The 25,591-nt window shown below is 41.1% G+C and overlaps 1 protein-coding gene across 1 annotated transcript in view; it reads right to left on the bottom strand.

Moving 5' to 3' along the window:
- The window catches only part of LOC135700381 (clavesin-2-like), a 90,437-nt gene extending 65,432 nt beyond the window's left edge, over nt 1-25,005 (bottom strand). Inside the window, exon 1 of the mRNA XM_065220872.1 lies at nt 24,239-25,005. The gene's annotated coding sequence lies outside the window, so the exon portion shown is untranslated. The remainder of the gene's footprint in view (nt 1-24,238) is intronic.
- Between the last annotated feature and the right edge of the window lie 586 nt (nt 25,006-25,591).

Genomic DNA, 25,591 nt, shown 5'->3' with positions numbered 1-25,591 from the left:
GCCAAACACCTCGTTAACCGAACTTACTTTGTATCTATAAGTACTTATAAAGAGATATAACCGTATGCTCATCCACTCGAGAGTGGGTGAGGTAACTTTACAAGCACCACTTAATTGCCTAGTCTTCTTTCTTATGCCAACATTGTATTTGCCACACTTCGGGCAAACTTTGATTTCATAAGCGAGCATATATGCTAAAAAAATGAACCGAATAAATAATGATGAGAACAATCAACATTTATGGACTCTCCGGATAAGTCTAGTGCATCCGTCCATTCATTGGTAGCGGAAGATTTGGTCAGAAGTCAGAAGCTTCCTGGAAATGGATGGATTGAAACAATAAAAAAAGAAGAGGCACAGTTTTGGATGCTCATTAAAACTGTGCAGAAGCATAAGGAAGCAAATAGGCGGACATTTCAATAAAAAAAAGAAACAACCCACTTAACCTTGCACAAGTATCATTCGCAGTATTAGAGTATTTCAAAATTACATATACATATATACTTTTGGTAATCGGTAAAAATAGTTTAGTTATCGAGCCTTTGATTTTCTTTTTCAAATCTCTAACATTTCTCACTTTTCGCTTAAGATTTCTAGATCAATTTTTGAATAGGTCCTATGTAGTTTTGACGATAAAAAAATAAAATAGCATGATTTACTTTCTACATTTGCATGATGCATGATGCAGAAAATCAAAAGTTCAAAGATCAAATTAATGAGTGTACATATCATTATTTCGCAAATACCTCCTGACCAGCGCACGGTAGAAAGCGAATAAAGTTGATCTATTTTTTGATCGACAATTGACATAGAACCTATTCAAAAATTGATCTAGATTTAGTGTGAGAAACATATTCAGAGGATGAAAACATTCCATGCATACATTTGATTTACTTGAGTAAAAATATCATGATGCATAAAATTTATGGTTTTGGAACATTACCCCGAATTTAATTACACTCAGGTCTTTTTTTTACACGGTTTTTTACATGACTTTTGCATACGGTTGGTACCGCTAAGTCACAATTTACACGGAACGTTTTTAACAATTTCTCAAAAACGACACAAGAATTCAAAAGTTTTGTGTAAGTCCATAAATTAAAAAAAAAATTGGTGGGGTTGTGTACAAGACACTACCGCATGGTTGACGTAGACTACGTTGAGATGTTTAGTGAAATTCTCGTGCATTTATCTAGATATTGATTTTAAGTACAGTAGCAGTAACCTATGATTTCGGTCGTATTTAGATATTTTGGATTTCCTGTACAAATTCAATTCCTTTTGGTTCCTAAATTACAATCAAATATGAAGCATATGAAGATGAAGGCAGGGCTTTCTTCAGGAGATTCCTTGAAGCATCCAACAATGGCCGTCATGATGGCTGATATTCCCTAATACTTCAAGATTTCTAGAGTACAAATCTTAGACGCTGTTGTGACATCATTCATGACATTTGAATTCCCTGAGTACTGCACTACAGCAAACGTGAAGTTCCAGTTTCATTATTATATGTTTTGTGAGAGCTGATATTTGTGCTCTTGAAATTTTTATGTGATAATGAGATTGATCAGAAATAAGGTTTGTTTCATTCACTCATTCATTTTCCATCAGATGTCACTGCTGCTGTTTGCGGTGACATCTATAGGAAGCTACGCATAATCTGTTTTCCGTTAATTGTTCATAGTGGGCAGTGTAATGCAAAACATGTCTGGTATCTCTTAATTTGCATTTAGATTAACGTCTGAAGTCCCTCCTTTTTAACATATGTTGCTCAAAAAATACTTTATAAGCCTAGCCCCTAAAAGGATTTCCCACCGTTTTAATGAATGGGGCGGGGCAGAAAGTATCTATAGTGCAAAATATGTATATGGGTGGTAATTAAAATGCATATATAGCGGTACCAGACATGTTTAGTAGTGTGAAGTACTCTATTTTGTAATATGTGAGAGGGAAATCACAAATCGAGTGTCATCAAAATACATGCCATGTTGAGAGGTTGAGCTCGAGATAGAATTTTCTCTCATAACTTTAATTTTTTGTGGCTCTCTTTTGCATTTAATTTTAGCTTGTTGCACTAACTTCCTGGAAAAAAGTATTCGGCAAAGTTCATGAATGATTTCTTTAGGTTGTTATCATGGTGTGGTTGAATGGTCTAAAAAATGCTACGCTATTTAAGAATTGTCTCTTATTTTACTTCCCAGTCTGTGTCTCAATTGGTTAGTTAACTTGTGGTTAAAAGTGACATCTGGAAAGTTATCGAATAACTCTGCTATCCAAGCGTGGATATTTCTGACCGACTAGAAGTTAAATTTTGGCAACCGTGACTGAATTCTGTTTGAAAACCGATCGAGCGAAATCACTGGGTTTTTTTTTTTTTGAAAATTGAAAATAACTTTCGAAATGTCACTTTTAACCACAAGTTAAATTTAACTCGGCAACTGGGACACAGCCCAAGTATTTGTAGAACGCAGGATCATTATCACATCACTCAGGCAAGGTTGATCCACTTCGGAGTGCTTGCGCCATCGAGGCGACAGGGCTCGCTGCCAGCAATCAGGGATCTCGTCGTTCCCGTCGCGGAAGGTTCAGGGTTCAAACTGGTGAACTCTGCGGTTGATAGGAACCGCTGTCTTCATACTACTGCTGCAGCTGCTGCTACTGCTATCTTCTTCCACGCCGTCCGAAGCGAAAATGAGTTGAGCTACGACAGCAGCGTGGTTTAATAACTTTTCAGGTTCAATCAGAACAATGTGCAACCAAGTGGTACTCGATTATGACGACTGGGTTTGGGGAGAACGTTTATTTCATGAAAATAGTGATAAAATTATCACTTTTTATTTGTAAATTTTTCAACTGTTTTACTATGGAAAATTGGAAAAACATTTATTGTGGCAAATATTGAGAGTTATTTCTTATCGATTGATGTATTTGGGTTTTAATTTCATCTATAAATGACAAAGTTATAAGCGTTCAAAATTTTACACATTTTCGTGACGGTCGCAATTTTAGATTTTCGATTTACCCCCAGTACCTTCCCGTAAGACGTAGTCTACGCCAAAATCTGTAAATTGACAATAGCACGCTAAAACTACGTGTCATGATGGTGGTGGAAATACTCAAGCTTGGCAAGTTTTTTTTTATGATTTGGTACACGGTACATAAGACCTTACTGTATTATTAATGATATTATCCAGAATAATCAATTAATCCGAATGACATAAACAGAGTTGGCAAATGTCGTTTTCAATGAAAGATTTAACGCGATATTTACAGAAATACTTCTGTCACTATCATCGGATGAGAAAACATGATAGAGATTTTCTTCAAAATCTCACCAGATTTTTTGTCATGACAGAACATGACAGTATGGTGAATCTCGTCATCTATCTATAATCTCGTGATAGTGACACTGCACTGAGAGGACCTGTTTTCTAATGATATTTACCTTCACTGGACATAAGCTCGAAATCTCGAATGCCACCAACCCGACTGATTGGATGACATCCGAAATTAGTTAATATGAACAGTGTTGGGAAAATATCAAAAAATCAAAGCTCACCAACGCCCAAGATCACGCTTGATTTTCGTAGACAAAAATCAACAAGCAAACAACTGCGGTTGATTTTGCAAGCTGTGATATCGCAGCTTGGAATATCAAGCTAACAAAACTCACCAACTGCAAATCTCACCAAACTGTGGTGAGATTAACTTTAATGATTTTTGCTTTACACCCGAATGCAACCGAAACTTCCATAACGGCTTACAGCAGTCCCTTCGCGCCTGCCATCGGTGAAGATAAAAAAGAGATAGCAAACTATGCTTTCTCTTTCTAAGAAAAATATGTGCAATGGAATCATTTTTGTGTCGAGTCAACTCTTATGTCGTTTTCGTTTTTGCGGTGTAGCACCGGTGTAGTGTAAGCAGGAATAAGCGCGAGTCTTTGACAGCTCAACATCATTTGTTTGTAAACAAAGGTGCATCCTATATCTACACCCTAAAATATTTCGGTGTACGGCAGTGTAGCACCGGTGTAGCTACACCGCAAAAACGAAAACGACATTAGCTTGATTTTTGCACGTTGTGAATAGTCTCGCAATATCAAAGGAGCTTGTAAAATCAATATCAAGCATGATATTTTGTTCCAATAGCACGCGTGATTTTGCCAACACTGAATATGAACACAGAAGCTTATATATAATTAAATCAATCCCTCTTAAATACTGTAAAGTCCTTGGAGGTGACTCCTTCTTTGACAAGAGCAGTTGTTTAATAGATAAAAGCTATTAAGCAATCCATGAAAAACAGGGTAGATCAACTATGCAACCCACTGCTCTTTCGATTCTCCAACAAATGTGCGAAATTGGAACGGATTTGGTTACGATTTGGATTTGCACCAGAATGGAAAAGTTAGTTACAGAAATATTATGGGAAACGGAAAGGAAATATTCACTTGCTTGACTCACAATTCACGCATTGCTTAATTTAGCCCCGAATGTAACACTAGCCCGAATGGTTTGAAAATAGTCTGATTTGGAGTCCCGTATTAGTAACTTTGTAGATTTCTAATTATACAATCAAACACTAGAATTCATAAATATTTAAAAGTTCTCAACAGAACTGCTCTGAAAAAGGAAGAATCTTCTTTAAAATATTAGGCTCTGACTGACTGACTTTAAATTCCTAGAACTCAAACATTTTCCCAAAGTTCATTTTTAAATCACAAATTAACACTTCATTCGCAGTACAGTACAACACAAAAAGAATTGCTTATGTTTTAAAGATGGAAAAATATCCTAACATTATTATTTTTAGGCTAGTGGCACTCAAGCACTAGTTGAATTCGGGCAGTGTTATAAAACCTCTTGGAATAATGACCAATATCTGTCATGGATGATATATAATTCCATAATTCCATTATATAATTCCAATCGAGATTTTATAAGGCACTAGTAGAATGGGCTACAAAATGGTGAGTTGACTACCTGGAAGGAGCGGAAAACCTAGCTCTGGTCCTCACAAGTTCCTACCTCACGCCTCCCCAAGTCATATGATAAAAAAGTCTACCAGCTGAATCATGGACACAGTTGGGTCAACAATCAATACGAAACTAACCATTTTAAATTGGCTCACCACTTTAGTAGCCTATTGGTCCCAAGCAAACGATTAACGTACCCTATTCTAGTTGAAATTCTATTACTACACTATGTTTGTTTTGATTCGCCATGAAAGTTTGACAGATAACATCAGGGGTGTGTGGATTCATGCAGAACATGCAGGGGTGAGTGAAATAGCTTGGAACTGCTTGGAACCGTTGTTCTGGTACTGAGTGAGCCAAAAATAATAATGATTTTCCCAGTGGTCTTAGAGTTACCTCAATGGTTGGGTGGCGTAGCGTGGGAAATGTTGCCAGTTTGGCAATAGAAAGTTGAAGATGTGCGACACGAACACTGGCGCGGTAACCATCGTACAGTGATAGAGGAAATGCTTCACCAAACCCGAGCGTCTATTCACCATGGAGGTGCGGCTCAAAACGGCATCTGTTCTCCATATTTGGAGCGGATGATCACCATCCTAGCATAGAGGTAACTCTAAGACCAGAATGTCCCAAATAAACGTGCTTAACTTTTTGGCTCAGCTCTGGTACTATCTTCGGTCCCAAGCTAATCGATTCACCCCTCGAAACATAGGAAAATCCACTAACCCCTCATTTTATCTGTCAAACTTTCATAGTGAATCAAAACAAACATAGTGCAGTACTAGAATTTTGACTACAATGGGGTTCGTTAATCGATTTGCTTGGGACCAATAGGCTAGTCAAGTAGTGAGCCAATTAAAAACCGTTAGCTTCGAATTGATTGTTGATCCTAGTGCCAGCGTGGGACTCTAAACAGAGTTGTGCACATGGGGTTGGGGCAGGCCCAACAAGCCGGCCTTGGAAAAAATTAAGATGCAAATACCGAAAAAAGAAATACGGATCGGAACAATCGGCACCGACCTACGCGACGAAATAAGGACTACGATTAAAAACTCGGAACTGCGATAAATTAATCTATGACGAACTTCAACTTTGGACAGCAGGAACTTTGCTGGACGGAACAAAAGGTATGGAAAAGCGGGCATCACGCGGCTACTTTCTACCAGAGCTGTGACACCACCAACGAGCTGGGAACCGGCTTTGTAGTGTTGGGTACCCAATTAACCAACAAGCCCGCTAATTCGCCTTTTTGCAATATAAGGGTAATATGCGGCTAACATAAACCTTAGCATGCCCTATGTTAGCCGTGTATCAGCCTTATATTGCAAAAAGGCGAATTAGCTAGGGCTTGTTAGTTACTTGGGTAAGATGCGCCAATGCGTGATTGGTTGGCAGCTTATCAACGTGTGGATGTACAAGCTGAGAATTAAGGGCCGTTTCTTCAACTACAGCATCATCAACGTGCACTGCCCACACGAAGGAAGACCCGACGACGAGAAAGAAGCGTTCTATGCGCAGCTGGAGCAGGTGTACGACGGCAGTTCGCACCGGGTCATCAAAATCGTTATCAGCGACATGAACGCTCAGGTAGGACGGGAGGCAATGTACAGACCGTCAATCGAGTCAAACAGCCCGCATGTCGTATCGAACAACAACGGCCAACGATACGTGATCTTTGCAGCCTCCCGTGGTATGGTAGTCCGAAGTCCTTTTCCCAGACAAGGATATCCACAAAGCCACCTGGAGACACACAGAAAACCAAATCGATCACGTTTTAATCGTCAGGAAATTCATCTCCGGAGTTTGGTAAAGAGAGATGAAAAAACCGATTTGTACCTTCCTTAAAAGTTGTCCTAGCTCGCTATTCTAATATCTACCTATATACAATCTTCACACTGCCGTACTCTAACGGAACTATCAACTCCATCTATCGTATAAAAATTACCACTACAGTCTGTTATTTGAAATTAGCATCTTCAACTATGTAAATCGTTGACTTCACGTAGAAGTAATACTAAACGTATAGTCAAAGTATCATATACGATTTAATCTGTAATAACAAATTCACTTTGAAAAGTCTTACGATGTAATCCGATTTGATTCGTGATACCGTACAAATGAGTCATCGCAAATAGGTCGGAAATTTGCATTCTATACGATTTAACATAAATATAATGCGATGCATGCCATTCTTATATGCGATTTTGACTTAAACTGTAGCAATTTACGATACTGTCTGCACATTGTTATACGACTTCTGGTTGTCTGGGCGGTGGTCCTCTACGGCCACGACACGTGGAATATGCTCGTGGAGGAGTTTTCAAACGGAAGGTGTTGCATACCATCTACGGCGGAGTGCAGATGCATGACGGAACGTGTATGAGGCGAATGAACCACGAATTGCACCAGCTGCTGGGATAACCATTCATCGTAGACATTGCAAAACTTGGGTGATTACGGTGGGCTAGGAACGTCGTAAGAATGCCGGACAACGACCCAGTTAAAATGGTTCTAGAAAGGGACTCAACAGGAACAAGAAGAAGAAGAAGCGCCCGGCGGGCAAGGTGGATCGGCCAAGTTGAAGGCGACCTGTGAACCCTTCGCAGACTACGAGGCTGGGGACGTGTGGCCATGGATCGAGTAGAGTGGAGACGACTTCTTCGAACCGCAGAGGACAACAAGGCCTTAGCCTGATTGGTAAGGTAAGTAGCTAGTAGAATGGTGTTTTTTTAAATAAACTAGCGTAGGTGTTCCAGTAATAGTGGTGTACCTATAGTTGCGGTATGGAAGTTGTGCCGGAATAGAGATGAGGATCCGAATAAGATTATTTTTCATCGGTAGCTCTCCTAAAATAACGCATATTTGCATATTTCAAACTTAAAATTAGCCCAAAAGTGACGAAAATAATTAATTTTCCTTAAGATTTTCACTCCTTTGCACCTATAAATAGTTGCGGTAGTGTTTATTTATTTATTTATTTGAGAGGGAAAAGCCCACTTCAGAAGGACCAAACTTGCCCCTTCTCAAGTGGGCGGAAAACCTCTTCTTTTCGTATCAACAGATAACATAAAATCCTACAGATACATATATACTCAAACTTAATCAGGAAACATTTATCTTTTCTTAATCAGGATGATAAAACATTATAAAATAAATACTTAAGGCTAGCACGGGAAGCATTGAAGTCAAAAAAGTTATAACATTTATTGAAAATTTTACACATGCTAGTAATTGGTTCGTTTGCACCATAGTTTGTGCGAGAAGTCGGGATCGTAAAGAAAGAGTGGGTTCGCAAATTGACTCGTCTTATATTAATGTTAAGCTGTTGCAAAAGTGGACAACAGTCAATGTCCGAACGCAGGATATCGGCGATGAAGACAGCCTTAGCGACGTCACGGCGAGCACTGAGAAGTTGTAGGCTCAGCAAGTTACAACGACTTTCATAATTAGGGAGGTTTACAGGGTCTCTCCAGGGTAGCCAACGAAGATCATAGCGAACAAATCTCCTCTGAATAGACTCAAGTCGATTCGTGGCATTGTTGTAAAACGGCGCCCAAACTACTGAACAGTATTCCAGTGTCGAACGGACTAGTGAACAATAAAGCGTTTTCAAGCACGAAGTGTCTCTGAAATCTTTTTTTTTTTTTTTTTTTCCTTTGGTTTGTTTTTTCCGTCGATCTTGTTTTCCGTGCTGAGCACCAATGCTACCGACGTGCCAGGAAGGCAGCTCCCACACCTGGATCCTACCTATCGACCCATCAACTCATGAACCGGGGACCAACGGCTTTACTTCCCATCCGAAGGAAGGCGTGATCAGAGATGTTATGCCTCAGAACATCCCGGCGGCGCCGACTGGGATTGAACCCTGAAATCTTTAGCAAAGCGAAAAATAAAGCCAAGCTGAGAAGATGCTTTACTGGCGACATATGACACATGCTCCTTGAAGGTTAGGTGACAATCTAACATGACTCCTAAGTCTTTGACTGTAGTCTCCCGATTCAGTGTCTGACCATGAAGGCTGTACGTAAAGCAGGTGGGTGATTTTTTTCTGCAGAAAGTAATGATGGAACATTTGGAAGCATTCAATACCATCCTATTTTTGTGACACCAAGTAGCAAAAACGTCCAGCGGTTGTTGAAGGAAAACTGAATCACTACGATCCTTTACGACAAAATACAGTTTAAAATCATCTGCATAAGATAGCTTCGGACACCTGATTGAATAGTGAATGTCGTTGAAATACAGCAGAAATACGAACGGCCCAATATGACTACCTTGGGGTACACCAGAAGAAACCGGAAACGACTGAGAAATACGGTCACCTATTTTCACTGACATTTGACGACCGGTGAGGTAAGAACGAAGCCAATTAAGAAGGGGATCATGGAAGCCTAATCGCTCTAATTTGGCAACAGCAATCTTGTGGTTCATTTTATCAAACGCAGCAGAGAGATCCGGGTAGATAGCATCAACTTGTTCGCCTTTTTCAAGCTCGCGAATTATAAAAGATGTGTATTGCACGAGATTTGATGCAGTGGATCTCTTCTGCATAAATCCATGTTGTTCGGAGGCAACGTAACTGGAGCAAGTGTGTTTAAAATAATCCAAAACTATCAGCTCAAAAAGTTTTGAAACTGCGCACCGAGCCGCAATGCCTCGATAGTTGATTACTAACTGTTTATCGCCTTTCTTGACGACAGGAAAAACAAAAGAATTCTTCCAGCCATCAGGGAAGATTCCAGAATTCGACGAGAGGTTGAATATAAATGCTAGTGGTGCGCTCAAGGCTCCTATACAGTTTTTAATCACCACAGATAGAATTCCATCCGGGCCAATACTGAACGTATGGGAGCCTCACTTGCTGCATCTGAAACGTGTTCGTCAGAGAGCACCTCGTTGACGAAAACACTGCAGAAATGTGATCTGAATAGATCCGCGATACCATCCACATTAGACATTTCTCGATCCCCGCTGAACATCGTAGAGGGCAAACTCGATTCCTTTCGTTGATCTTTCACGTGATTCCAGAAGCTTTTAGGATTAGTGTTGAGCTTATTTTGTAGTTGACGCTGGTGTTCTAGGTAGAGTTGATTGTTGAGCTGCTTGTTGTTAATGCGTATGTATTTCTTTCTCGACACGTCAGTTCGCAGTTTGCAAAACTTTTTCAAGGAAGCCCGTGCATTATATTGACGTATAACAGTTGTGTGTACATCGTATATTTATTTTTTAATTGATGAATTGGCTTAGTACCTCCACTACTGGCTCACCCACCCTAGTTGTTAAAATTTTTATTTAAATAAAATCGATATTTCTGCGCTAAAAAAATGTTCAAGATCCCTCAATTAGTGAAAATTTCATATTGAGAATACTCCAGATTCTGGAAATGTTCAAAATCGATAGATTATTTCAAAAAGTTGATGGGGTTCATATCTTTTCTAGATATAAAATCCTGATCAGTGATGGGAGGCCTTATGAAAGCTAAAAAACACCTCCAAATTAGATAGCCTTTGTTCCGCCACTGCAGAGCTTTATTTCACCGTAAATAAAATCATTTAAAACCAAACCGCTTCGTTTCGCCAATTTGTATCTTGCGAATTTTGTTTCACTTCAACATAATACATTGAATAGTTTTGCTCTATTAGCATACCAAGCTTAATTTACTACCGTTAATTTAGCATGAACCTTGAAATTTACAAAATTGCACACCCTTGCTAAATCACACACTAAGTTTAGCATCTCGTGAAATTTTTGCCGAGATTTGCACCGCCCAATGTCCGGAAATAAGTTTTACTGAGATCTCAACAAAAAATATCGTTTGCTTGATGAGATTCAGCGAAACATTTTTCGATACTAAGATAAGTCGATATCTGGGCAAACAAAATAAGTGTGTTTACTATTTTTTTTTTCAATTTTATACGATTTTATCTGTGCATGCATCATTATTTTGAGGAATAACACCTACAATTCGAGGAGTAGGATATTCAATTTTAAAAATTTGTTTCTCACTTATCCGGTGTTTTGCGTCAAAATCACGTACCGACACCAAATGGTGCTGGAAGTTTGCTCGATTCATGGTTGGAATCATTCCAACTCTGCGGTCACCCATTTAGCTCAAGTTCATTCGTCTGGCTTCATCCTCTCACGTATGTACTTGCATAGGGTTGGGTGGTAGGGGGTAGGTTCTTACATATACCGGACTAGTTATAACCGGTCCGGTATAATCACATCCGATGCAAGAGTTGAAAACTGCCAATTGCTTTCGGGCACGAGGGGGAAAAAGTTGTGTAGGCGCCAAATGGTCTCCACGACATACAAGGTAGCGCATAAGCACACTTTGGATCCGAAAGGAAACCGGTGCAGACCGTTCATAAATTCAACGTCCACCCTTCGTTTAGCGAAGGGCGCCAGAAAACAACCCACAGGCGTCATTCTCGGCACGACGCGTGGGACACCATGTGGCGTCGGTGGTGCTGGTTGACCGTTGTTTATTAAAAAAAAGGTAGCCCAAGACAGTAGTTATTAACTAACAAAAGGGATCCCCACTATGGAAGCAGCAGCTGTCCGATTCCACAAAACTGTCAAACATAAGCAACGGGTTCATTTTCAGTAAAATATTCATCCCGTCTGGCAGTATGGAAAACGATTTGAACTTGTTTTGGATTCAAATTGGGTCCCATTTTCTCGGCTCGGGAGTGGATAATTCCATCGGACTTTGACACATTTTTTCTAACCTAGATGCCTATCGATCGACCGACGCTCTCTATGTGCTCTATGTATACTGTGTGTCTCCAAAAAACCGATTCACAATTAGCTTTTGTTTTGTTTCTTTGAATTACTCCCCGAAGCGCCCCCACCGGCCGTGCGATGTGTGTGACCGAAACCAAAATTTAATTGTACCCCATTCTTCCCATTATAATTTGAATGTACATAGGCCTTCGTACAGGCATAGCTGACTTTCCATTGTAATTTGTGGGGCTAACTAAATCACATGTGAGAAAGATTCGGGGTCAAACCATAAACACTAATAATAAAACCACTCAGACTTTTGCTGCTGCTGCTGAGGTGTATGTAGGTACAAGGGAGATCTGTTTTCCTTTCTTAGACGCACGGCCAATGAGATCATCCCAAATTTGAGTTTAGTTTACTCATAAATCACAAAAAGTGCTGGAACTCAGCGATGAGTAAATTTACCTCATGTTTTCCAGAAAAAAATCCCGAATGTGAGAAAAGTAAAGATTGAATTCTCTCACTCTATGGGTACTGCTCGTAGACTCAGTAAAATTTTCGTCAATTTTCCTCATTTTCCGGCAGATGTTGTAGGGTATCTACAGGAAAATATGAGGCAAATTAACTCATCGCTGAGTTTCTGCATTTTTGATGATTATGAGTAACCTTAATTTAAATTTGGTTGATCTCATTGGCCGTGCGGTTGAAACTCGCTCGTTTATCCTCCGAAATAGATGGGCATCGAATCGAACTGACGTCGCGACGAGCCGGCCTCACATGTGGCCCGGTGGTGGCTAACTAATTTGCGTTCAATGGCGAAGCCGCGCGGGAGCCCAAATTGAACTCAATTATACGATTGGATTTGAATTCGGAATTAGCCAAGAAATTGCTGAGCCGAGTGCTAAGCGCGGTGGAATCGTATTTGGCAGGCCGGATGACATTGTCTACCTAATCGGTGCGAATCGATCACCATCCATCAGTCATCATCGACGATTGATGATTCATATTGATGTATGGGCTTGCACCAACTTGGTGGATCGGTTGCCGGTTGATGTCTACTTCCGATAGGTCAGAAGGAGGAAGCATGTGGCCACAGGCGTTAAAAGTTTTAATATGTTAAACGAATCGAATGAGGATTGCATAGGCTGTGGCAAGTTGACTTCCGGATTGGAGCCAAGTGATGATTTTGCTTATGTAAAATTACAATATTAGTTATGCCTTATAGCTTTTGTAGCTTTCTCGTAGACCTATCTATTGAAAAAGAGAAATCCCCTACAGGGATGTAAATGCCACAAAACGTCTCTTCTGGATGCAGATGTTATAATCAGAAAGGTTAAAATTTAATTTGTGTTATGAGAAATGCTGAAATATAATTAAAATAACTGAAAATGCAGTGCTTGGCCTTTGTCAGAGCGGAGTAAATGACCAAGCGAAATTGAGAATGATATGGAAGAAAATTAGGGTAGTGTCGGCTTCGGCACCCATTGACTGTTTTCGGCAACCAAAATCTAATCGTAAATTTAACTGTACTTACTGTACTTAGCTGGTTAACACGCAGTTCAAATGGAAAGGTTGCCAATAGTCACACTCACCTCACATGTTTGGAGTGTTGTAAAAACGTTTGCATACGGTTTCGGACAATTCTGTCGATTGGGCTGGATAGAGAAGCAAGCAGCAGATAAATGTAAACAAGCGAACACGTCATATCGGTACGTTATGCCGCGGATACACTTGCATGACAATCTATGAACATGAGCATTATTTGTATAATACAATATGAGCAAAACCAAAAGCTATACAAGTGTTACCATGGATATGCTCATAATTTATAGTTGGTCATACAAGTGTATACACGACATTACGCTGAGAAAATGCTAATAGAAGTGCGGTTGCAGCTTAGATTGACGAGAATACGTAATCATATCTAGTTATTGTGTGGTTATCGTGGAGAATGATTCGGACCTGCCTGCCTTATCCAGAATTTTTACATTTTATATATATATTGGACGGGTCGTTTTCTGCCTTTTCTGTATCAAGTGCAATTTGAATTCATAATGTACGAATCCGCACCGTTGGACATCGATCATGGAGAAATTTTGTGAGATTGTTCCAGTTGAAAAACATTCTTAAACAATTATTATCATTGTTCGTGTTTTCCGTTTGTTGACCGGCGAGATAATCTCGATCGTGCGTGATCTGTTGTTCGGTTTCTGCGTGTGGTATGGTTACTTTTGCTCATTTTTTAACATAATTCGGAATTACGGAAAGCGTGTGAAGAGAGAAAATATTTGTATAGTCTAATGGTGCGGATTCAAAAACAACGAATCATGTGTTTAAATCCACATCATTAGACTTGAGACACAATTGAAAAAAAAAAACAAAATCATTATTTTGTTCAATTGCAACGAGATATTCCACGCCAGAGTATGTGCATGTAAATTGTTCATGCTCTTTAAAAAATAGATCATTCGGGCTTAGCACGTGACTAGTTTCGTTGTAATTGGAAAAGCCGCTCACTATTTCTGAAATCCGACTGCGACCATGAGATGGATCGGAAGACAACTGGGAATCACCCATACAATACCCGGAAGATGTTGGATTATTTCAGGAGTAATCCTAACCTTTCGTTTCGCGACGTGGCTCTGAAGGCAAAGTGTTCCGCCTGGTTCGTTCAGCAAACCATGAAATGAGCTGGGCTTCGTGTATTCAAGGTCCGGAAGGCACCGAACCGGCGTGATCAACAAAACACGGCGGCCAAATCCCGCGCAAGGAAGCTGTATCGAGAGTGGTTAGCGAAACCGATGTGTGTGGTTATGGATGACAAAACCTACATCAAGGCAGACGCAAAGCAGATACCGGGGCTGGAGTTATACGTTGCCAAATCACATTTTGGTGTTCCGGAAGACATAAGGAAGAAGAAAGTGGACAAATTCGCCAAAAAATACTTGCTGTGGCAGGCCATATGCCAATGCGGTAAACTGAGTAAACCGTACATCACAATAGGTACCATCAACAGCGAAATTTACCGCACCGAGTGCCTCCAGAAGCGTCTGTTGCCCTTCCTGCGGTCCCACGGAGGTGAGACATTATTTTGGCCGGACCTGGCATCATGCCATTACGCGCGATCGACGTTAGATTGGTACAGAGACAATAACGTTGTTTTTGTACCAAAAACCGCCAACCCCCCAAATTCACCAGAGATTCGTCCAGTGGAAAGATTTTGGGCCATAATGAAGGCCAATGTTCGAAAATCGTCCAAGGTGTTTAAGAACGAGCTGGAGTTGAAGAAAGAATGGACAAAAAAGGTCGGCTCCACCATTGCACAAAATGTAATGAGGGGTCTTAAGGGAAAGGTGCGGGCTTTTAGTGATGGAAAGGAATTTGAATAAAGTAATTATGCCGAAATATAATCCATATGTATAAGTTCATTCCCTGAAAGTTTCAAGAAAATCCGACTTAAAATAAGTTTTTGGCGAACACTTTTGTCTGGTGCATTTTTTTCGAGTACAGGTCTTATGCCACACTATGCTATGTTCTAGGAGTATCAAGGTTTATTTTGATGGTTTATTATTTTGTTATTGTATTATATATAGAACAAAATCGCTTTTATCCGTGCAAGAACCCGTTTGGAGAGGTGAGAAATAAAAAAGCGATATTATCGATAAAATATGACGTATTCTCAACCCGAGTGCAACACATAGTTGAGTCCTGCTGGGAGAAGGTGTTACGATCTATACCAGGCCTCTAATGTAGAAAATAGATAGAACTCGCGTTGTAAGGTATGGTGAAAGTAGCATATTTATAAAAATAAGACGTACGCTTGTTCCGGTTTGAAAAGCTATTTTACATTAGTGAGTTGATAGGGTCGCGTCGTTTGCTAACCATGCGAACAGTTCCACGCCAAATGACGAATCGAAAAACTCGACCTTTTCCGATTGGCAATATTTACATTTTTACAAGAACTAGGCCATTTTAGTTTTTTTTTTATCATAGTCGTTTTAACGCACTTTGGTCATTCGTGACTTATCCGGGGGTGAGATATAAACTCGTGACTTTGACGTGAGAAGTATGGATGCTAACGCCGGATACTACGCCGTAGGACTACGTCTTTGCGGACTATATTGGGGTTCAAATCAAAATAAAATATGCGACGAAATAGTGTCAGGTTTTGAACGCTTATAACAAGGTCATTTAGTAATGAAATTAAATTTTAAATACACCATTTGGTTGGAAATGATAACATGAAGCTTTAGTGTGATAATTTATTAGCTAGAGAATGATTTTAAGAAGAACGTAGCTGGATAGTTCCGTTAGAATACGGCAGTATGAAAATTGAATAGAAGTTGAAAATGAGCGAAGGGCCATTAATGCGACAGTTTTTAAAGTTAGACGCACATCTTTTGCCAAACCTTTACGATGTACGCGGAGACTTGAAGTATGTCTCCAAGTCTACAGGCGAAAAATGTGCATCCTTCTTTTGCTCATAAACTGACTGCGGCTGTGGAATAGTTCTAGCGACGTTTTCATCGTTTTCATCCACCTACCCTCTTCTAAAGATCATTCTCTAGCTAATAAACTATCACACACTATCTTATATTAGCATTTCCAACCAACTCTGAATATCACTAACTTCTCGTATGAAGTAACATAAATTCAAATTCTCTTACGAAGGATTTTTTTTATAAAATATCATACATTTTATTATGCAAATATTCAGTTTTCCTCGTTATTTTATTTCCCTCATTAAACTAAATAGATCCTGAGCAGATTTATCTTCGGTAATAAAAAAAAATTAAAAAAATCAGAGGCCCGAATTGTTTTTTTTTTCAGTTCTGGAATATGGATATTTTTACAAATTTGAAATCAGAACATTTTTTTTTTAATTCTGTACTTGAAAATAATGATAACTGGATAAATTTTTAAGAGCCTATTTTCTATGTATTGTCCAAGATCACAGATTTGAAAAACATCTAGGTTAAGGACCTTGCATAATTTCTGAGGCTCATGAAATTGGTGGTAGAGACAACCTGCTTTCAATGTACCTAGTACTGAAGAACTCCAGATTCTATGTGAAACCTGAATACCAAGGTAGTTCTGAGTAGAATCCCAAGTAAACTATGAATGGGATTCGAAAGAAATTTAAATGAAATTGAATACGAATTTCTGAAGTTAATTCCTAAGGAATTCTGAAGAGGACTCCAAGTAAATTAGAAGATGGATTCCAAAGGAATTCTGAGGATAATGTCAATCAGTTTCAGGGAGAACAAGAATCCAGAGCATAATTCCATGAGAATTTTTGGAGAATACTTCTACGTATGCTAAACGAAGGATTACAATAAAATCTGAAAGTAATTCCAGGAAAACTGCAAAGGAACTCGGAAAATGATTCCAGGAGGCCATGGAATTTGTTACTTCACTGCAGACGAATTCTTGGGAAATTTTCAAAGTGAGTAGAATTCCAAGGGAAGGAGTAAAATTCAATCGGCACTCTAAAATTAATTCATTGAAAATTCTGAGATTAATTCCAAGGGATTTGTTACTGATGAGCATTTCAAGGTAATCCTAGGAAAATTCCATGGGAATAGAATTCTAAGGATCATTACAACTAAATTTCAAGGAATATTTCAGGGGAATTGCAAACATGTTTCGGTGATAATTTTTAGAGAATGCAAAAGAGAGTTCCAATGGAATTGTGAGGAATCCTGAACAAAACTAAAAAAGAATTCAATAAAAAAAAATCCATAGGAATTTCTGGACAATACTGAGGAGAACTCCAAATGAATTTACCGGAGATATTTCCAGGAAATTTCTAGGTAATACATACTGCATCAATTATTGATATTAATTTTCAATGGTATTATGGAAAAAATTATAAGAAAATACAAAGAGGTCTAAGATGAACTCTGAGAGTATTCTGAGCAGTGCGCAAAACAGTCAGTTTCAATGAGTCATTTTAATATGAATATAAACAGCCATCCGCCTCATCGTTCACTGCCTCGTGAGAGCCTGAATGATTGGGAAGTAAACGAGTCACTGACGGCAGAGCACTTAGTCAGTAGCTCATTCAGCACGTTTATTCTTCCGTGATGGTTCCCAATCTTTGTTTTGAATGACTGAGTGTACATTTTCTATGGAAAAAAAATGATTCAATTACATGCTGAGTGAGCGAAGGCAAGCAGTGTGTGTGGCTGACAAGGTAGAAGTAACCGTCAACAATGCTGATGATGGTACAGCACGCAACAACCACCCTAATCCTTTCTCTCTTAGATGACTAAGCTGGTCATGACGAGAGGAGCAACACAATAGTTGGGTAAAGAAGAGTTCCATTATAATACACCATCGACTGGAAATGCTTTTGGCAACATGGGGCTTTAGCTTTAGGTAGTGGTAAAACGTTGCTAGAACTATTCCAAAGCCGCAGACAGTATATGAGCAAGTTAAACGCGCACTTTTTTGCCTGTAGATTTGAAGAAATACTCATACATTAATGTATATGTTAGGTAAGGAAGTGTGCGTTTGACTACCCAAGTAACATTGCAGGTTTTATGGTGGTTTTATAGCATCCTACAAGTCTAAATCATGGTCTACAGTGTTGGGAATGGATGAGCACCTTGATATATAGCCACCTTGGCATAAGAGAAAACCAATTTGATTACTGGCTACACTGTATTTGATCCTTTTGACGTTTTGTATCATTCCATAATAAATCAGTTACTTTCACACACGCGTTTCTAGTTTTTCTCCCCGAAAGTATCCGCGGTTTCTTTTGTCTGCTCTCTGGTGTTCCCTTTGTTCGTTTCCCGGTGATTCCGTGCGACTCTGTTGGTGCGTCCAGGTCCACAGGTTATGGACCCAGCTGCCGGAAGTGAACAAGGAAGTATTTGTGCGATTCTTGCCGAGAGCTGGTTTACCGGAAGGCAGTGTTTGGTCTTCCGAGAAAAGTTTTAGTGCGGAGAAGAGTCAAAATGGCGGACGGCATGCGAGTGTCGTTTGCGAAGCTGAGTAGCGGAAATTATGTTTCCTGGAAATTCCGGATGAAGTCGTTACTTGAACGTGAAGAGTTGTGGGACGTGATTGGTACAGCGAAACCGGAGGAAGTGGATGAACATTATGCGCAGTGGAAGAAGAACGATGTGAAAGCTCGCGCGACGATTTCGTTGTTTATTGATGACAACCAGCTGCGTTTTATCAAGAAAGCCGAAACCGCGCGTGATATGTGGAATAACCTAAAAACCTATCATGAGAAAGCAACGATAGGCACCCAGGCAATGCTCCTGCAGCAGTTGTGTTCGATTAATCTCGGTGAGGGTGGCGAAGTTGAAAAGCACCTGGAAGAAATCGAAAACTTGTTTGATCGGCTTGACAGTAGCGGTGTTGAGATCAGTGAGCAGTTGCGGGTGATAATGGTGCTGCGCAGTTTGCCTCCGTCTTTCTCGAGTTTTGTTACGTCGCTGGAAAATCGGCCACACGAAGATTTAACAATGGACTTAGTGGTGGCTCGATTGCGCGATGAGTGTAACAAGCGGACGAGCCCAAGAGCGGGTCCCAGTGGAATCAGTGTTAAGGAAGAAAAAGTCCACAAAGCGGATGCTAACGTGGTGAACAGTGACAACGTGAAGTGTTTTTTTTGTAAACAACCTGGCCATTACAAGAGAAATTGTCGCAAGTTGGCCGCATTGAAGAACAAGGACAGTTCGGATGAATCGAGCAAGAAGTCGAGTTCCGGTCAGCAGGCTAAAAAGGTGCAAGCGGAAAATGCACAGCAATCGAAACCAGTGGTAGCAGAAGATTCGTTCTGTGGTGCCGTGTGTTTTGTTGCGGGTGGTGCTATTCCGGGAGCATGGACAATCGACAGCGGATGTACTTGTCATATGACAAATGATCGCGGGTTTTTCGTTGAATTCAAGAGCGGTGTTGTTGTTGATGTTACTTTGGCTGACGGTACAAAAACGAAGTCAAGCGGTATCGGTAGTGGAAACGTTATCGGTGTGAACGCTAATGGCCAGCGCGTTGTGATTACGTTGGAGCGAGTGCTCTATGTCCCCAATTTGGAGGGAGGACTGGTTTCGGTGCGGAAATTGGCCGAAAAGGGATTCACGGTTGTGTTCAATGTGAATGGTTGTGAAATCCAAGACTCTGACGATAAGGTTGTCGCAGTGGGTGAACTGGTTGGCTGCCAATACAAGCTGAAGATTGGTGAGCAGTGTATGGCTGTGAAAGGTTGTCATACGGATCTGTGCCAACATACGTGGCACCGCCGATTTGGTCACCGCGAAGTGAACGTGGTGAATGTCATCACCTTGAAAGGACTGGCCAGCGGATTCGAGGTCAAGGACTGCGGAGAGCGTATAGTCTGTGAGTGCTGCATCAAAGGTAAGTTAGCACGAAAACCTTTTCCTTCGTTAGGTGAGCGCAGGTCGACGCAGCCATTGGATCTGATACACACAGATTTGTGCGGACCAATGGAAAATGCGACACCGGGTGGGAATAAATATTTTATTACCCTGATCGACGACTACAGTCGTTTCTGCGCGGTGTTTCTCCTTACGTCGAAGAGCGAGGCAGAGCACAAGATTCGGGAATACGTTCGGTGGACCGAAAACGTGTTCGGGCGGAAACCTAAGGTGATTAGGTCCGATGGAGGAGGCGAGTATATCGGCGAGGCTTTACAGCAGTTTTACAAAGCCGAGGGCATCGTTTCGCAGTATACCACTCCGTATACACCACAGCAGAATGGTGTAGCGGAACGGAAGAACCGCGCACTGCAGGAGATGGCCAACTGTATGCTGTTGGATGCAGGGCTGCCCAAATGTTATTGGGGTGAGGCCGTGCTTACGGCGAACTTCGTCCAGAATCGGTTGCCATCGCGAGTTGTGGATAAAACGCCTTACGAGCTTTGGACAGGAAAAGTACCGGATTTGGCTGAACTTAAAGTGTTTGGGTGCGAAGCCTATGTGCACGTGCCCGACCAAAAACGAAAGAAATTCGACCCGAAAGCTAAGAAGCTAGTATTTGTCGGCTACTCAAGTCAGCACAAAGGCTATCGCTTTCTTGACCTCACAACGAATCGCATCACTATAAGCCGTGACGCGCGCTTTCTGGAGCTGGGAAATGGCTCAGAACAGCCGGAGGAGGAGCCAGTTCCTTCGGAGATTCCTGTTGAGCAGAGTGGTGATAGTGTGAGTGATTGTGAAGAAGAAGTGATAATCGAGGATCGTGGACGACGTCCAGAAGTGCGTGACGAACAGGAACAGTCTGAGTACGATGATGCTAGTGAAATGAACGATAGTGATTTCCTGGGCTTCGAACCGGAGGTTCCAGAAGAACAACCAGTGTTGAACAGAGCGAATCGGCGCAATCGGGGAGTTTTGCCAGGACGTTACGATGACTTTGTAGTGGGGCAAGTGACTGTAGATGAAGAGCCCGAAGATTATAGAGAAGCAGTACTAGTGCCTGCTTGGAAAAGTGCCATGGACGCGGAAATTGCGGCACACAATGCGAATAAGACATGGGAGTTGGTGCAGCTACCCCATGGGAAGAAAGTGATTGGAGTGAAGTGGGTCTTTAAGCTAAAGCGGGATGAAACGGGGACCATAGTCAAGCATAAGGCCCGTATTGTCGCTAAGGGATATACTCAGCTGTTTGGGATTGATTTCACCGAAGTATACGCTCCGGTTACTCGACAGGCGACGCTACGTGTGCTGCTGGCGGTGGCTAGTAAGGAAGGCTTACTGCTGAAGCAATATGATTTCAAGACAGCGTACCTTAACGGAACCGTTGATGAGGAATTGTATATGTCTCAGCCGCCCGGATTCTGCGCCGAAGGGAAGGAGGAAATGGTTTGCAGATTGCGTAAGAGCATCTATGGCTTGCGTCAGTCGGCCAGATGTTGGAATAAGACATTACATGCAGTGCTGCTGGACCTGAAGTTCAAGGCTTGTGAATCTGACCCGTGCCTCTACGTTCGCCGTGGTCGGAGTGTCGTCTATCTCGTTGTGTACGTTGACGACCTGATTATTGGCAGTGTTGATGAGAAAGAGATTGATGAGGTATACAGGAATCTTCGTGACAAGTTCGAAGTGACATCCCTTGGTCAGCTTCGTCATTTTCTCGGGTATGAGATCGGAAGAGAAGGTGGTTGTTACTCCTTGCGGCTGACGCCGTATATAGAGAGCGTACTCCGGAAGTTCAAGATGGAGAACTCTCATGCGGTGAAGACACCAATGGAGCTCGGATATACAGCAGAGAACGAAGAGACATTTTATCCGTGAGTTGTGCGAACAGAAGACCGTAAATTTAGTGTATTGCCCAAGTGAAGAGATGGCCGCCGACGCTCTTACTAAACCAGTCGGTCCGGCCAAACTGGATATGTTCTTGACGAAGCTAGGACTGAAGAAGTGATTAGGGCGGTACTCATCCAGGAGGAGTGTTGGGAATGGATGAGCACCTTGATATATAGCCACCTTGGCATAAGAGAAAACCAATTTGATTACTGGCTACACTGTATTTGATCCTTTTGACGTTTTGTATCATTCCATAATAAATCAGTTACTTTCACACACGCGTTTCTAGTTTTTCTCCCCGAAAGTATCCGCGGTTTCTTTTGTCTGCTCTCTGGTGTTCCCTTTGTTCGTTTCCCGGTGATTCCGTGCGACTCTGTTGGTGCGTGCAGGTCCACATACAGAACCCTCATAAAACCAAAATTGTTACTTGGGTAGTACTGTCATATTAATGGCCCTTCGCTCATTTTCAACTTCTATTAAATTTTCTTACAGCCGTACTATAGCGGAACCACAGACAAACAGACATAACACTCGCAAGTTGTTCATCGAACAAGCATTTAACGGTCAATTCAAAAGTATCATAGTTGGTAGTACCACCACCTGTGGCGCGCATAGTCAATTCCCTTGCGTTTGACGTTTTCACACTACCGCCATCTGTTCAGCGTACTACCCACCACAGTGTACTCAACAGATGGCGGTAATGTTTTAGCGACGATGTTTTACATTGAGAAATATTCAATGTGTTATGTCTGTTTGTCTGTGGCGGAACTATCTACCTACCCTCTTCAGACTATCCTCTAGCTAACAATTATTATAAATTTATAAATTATCACACTAAAGCTTCATGTTAGATAGCATTTCCAACCAACTCTGAATGTTTTTGTTGGCTCTTTTACTGCCTAGTCCTTTACAGTTTGGTACGTAAGGTCTGGATAGAGCAATGAATTGCTTAGAGCAGTGCCTTCACACTCTGCTCAAGCAGTCAATAATTTTACGCTCTGATTCTGAGATGATTCAAGCAAATTCTACAGAAAATACTGAACAAATCCTGTAAAGATAAGGGTATCAAGCTGATTCCAACAAATAATTTATTTCGAGCTATTGAACAAAAAGAACGATCCAAGATCCAGGATTTGTATAATACATAAAAATTTGTCTAACGTGGCACTGTTGTCACCAAATAAAATAATGTGCTGTGGCATGTCAAATTATGAATTAAAAACAGGAATGCTATGCAAAATTGCATCGGGTGTTTTGCCACGAGGTGTATTTTGGGATGTTTTCCCCTACGTTAGTCTTCATCTATGTGATTCCTAATCTTCTATTCGTTGTTCTCTAGTTTGAAGTGGTTGAGGCTAGCGTGCTGATTCATGGTCAATATAGGTATCATTTCTTGATTTTTTGGCTAATGGGATGTTTACATCTGTGCTGGTGTGCTAGCGCTAGTGTACTAGAACTGTACTAAAAAGTAGTCAGCATAATGTCAATTAGCATCTACCAGCATTAGCTTTCAGGAGCGATTGAAATTCGTGATAGTTAGTTGAGCTGGCTGAGCTAGTGAATACCATATGGGCTATTTACACAAATGCTAGTTCACAAACTCAACCAGCACAACTAACTAGCACAAATTTCAGTTGTTCCTGAAATCTCATGCTGGTTGATGCTGACGCTCTATTTACATTATGCTGGCTACCTACTACTACATTTCTAGTACACTAGCGCTAGCAAATCAGCACAGATGTAAATATCACAATAAGGAATCCGATTTTGACTGACTAAGGGGCTGAATGGTGTTCTAAAACCAAATACTTCATAATGTCTCAATAGTAATACAATAGATCAAATTACTGGTCGCAGTGGTTTTATGTCCCGAACAGAAAAAATAAACTTGTCTGCCAAAAATAACCGCGATTAAATAACAGTTTCATTAAACAGTTTTCAATCAGCCCGAAGGAGTAAATGAAATGATTCGTGTGAATTATTTGCAAAATCATGGGGCATTTTGAACCGGTCTCAGAAATTTCCCTCCGTGCTGCCAATTGAATTTGTTTCACCTTGTAACATCACATCGTACAAACCACTGAACGTACTGTTGAAGGCGACGCAATATTATACCACCCCACGTTCCCTTCCACCCCTCAATTTAATATAGATATCTATATGTAGGAGAAATCAGTTCAAAGCAGCGTAAACACAGACCGTCATTACTACTATAATGCAATTGTTCTCGGAGAAAAACTGTGACAAAACTTACATTCGCTGTTTTGTTGTGTAAACACTCCGTCACACCTGCCTTATGGTTGTCTTTTAGTGCTGTGGCAAATACTACACTGCACTTCGCGCAACGGCAGTAAGCTGTGTAACAATATTTTCCCTTGTCACCCAACCAACGATGTTTTAGCAATAGTATTTTTTATTGTCCACTTCTTCCACCTTTCGATGCACTTAACGTCGCAACTTGTACACACTATTGAATCGCATCCACATCCACTCTTTTCGGCTGGTCGCGGAGGTTTATCATCAGCAGCACTGTCGTAACCGGTTTCCGGCAAAATTCATTATCTTCCACATGTGAAGCAACTTACAACTTTCGAATCACACTTCTTCCTTTCGGTTATTGATACGATTGACAAATATTCATTTCACATGAAAAACATTACAGATTCTTCTCCTTCCGGCGGCGCGCGATTCAACAACAAACAATTAGATCCGTTCAAACGACAAATAAGCCTCTCAACTGTATTCACCTTTTTTTCCACCTGACTCCAAACACGCAAACAAAGTCCATATGTGGCTCCACGAGCTAGAAGCACTTCCTCAGAACGTCGTCATCATCGCACTTAGAACGTTCTATCCAAATGGTTCGCCCTTCGCGTGGATATCTATAATGATGATCAGAACGCAGCACTACTAAACAGCATGAAATGCAAACACACGCCTATCTACGACGGACGGTGACAACAAGCTGCTGCTGCTTCAACAACACAACTAGATATCGAAACAAATCGCTCGCCTCGATAAAAAAAAATACACGTTTAAAACCCGAACCGAACGGACCGAGTGCTCTTGAATGACTAATCGACAGGGCGGTGAAGCTTTTTTGGATACCTATCTCGCCCATCACCCACTACCACCACCTAACTGTGGAAAGCACAGCAGGCTGCAGCAGTGCTCTTTTCCGCCTGTGAATGTGTGCGCGTGCAAGAGTCGAGTGCCGGTTGGTGGTGGTAGTGTGTGGAAAACCGGCTCGTGGAAAGCTTTCTTTGTGTGCAGAAGAACATTAGCATCAGCATCAGCAGTCACGACACACGATATGGCGGTGGATGCTTGTGGTGGTATGTTGCTTTGGCGGGTAATGTTTCGCAGTAGAATAGTGGGCCAACAAAACAACCGACGAACATCGGCGACGGCGACTCACCTCACCACAGCTCAGTTCTCGATGTCCATGCAGTTTGATTTGCATTGCATCTGCTTAGGGGATAGGGTTGCTCTTAGAGCATGAATAAACAAAACTAGCATTTCGCTTGCTTTTAATAAAAGTTCAAAGACTTTATCAATAGCTCAAACAACTGCCAACCCTGGGTAACTCTCTATCTCCTTTCTTGTA

This window comes from Ochlerotatus camptorhynchus, unplaced genomic scaffold, assembly GCF_037179485.1.
Source record: "Ochlerotatus camptorhynchus isolate MF236.1 unplaced genomic scaffold, CSIRO-AGI_Acam_v1.1 ptg000135l, whole genome shotgun sequence".
Taxonomy (NCBI): Eukaryota; Metazoa; Arthropoda; class Insecta; order Diptera; family Culicidae; genus Ochlerotatus; species Ochlerotatus camptorhynchus.
Note: the sequence above shows the minus strand (reverse complement) of the source record. Positions and strands in the feature narration are given on the sequence as shown.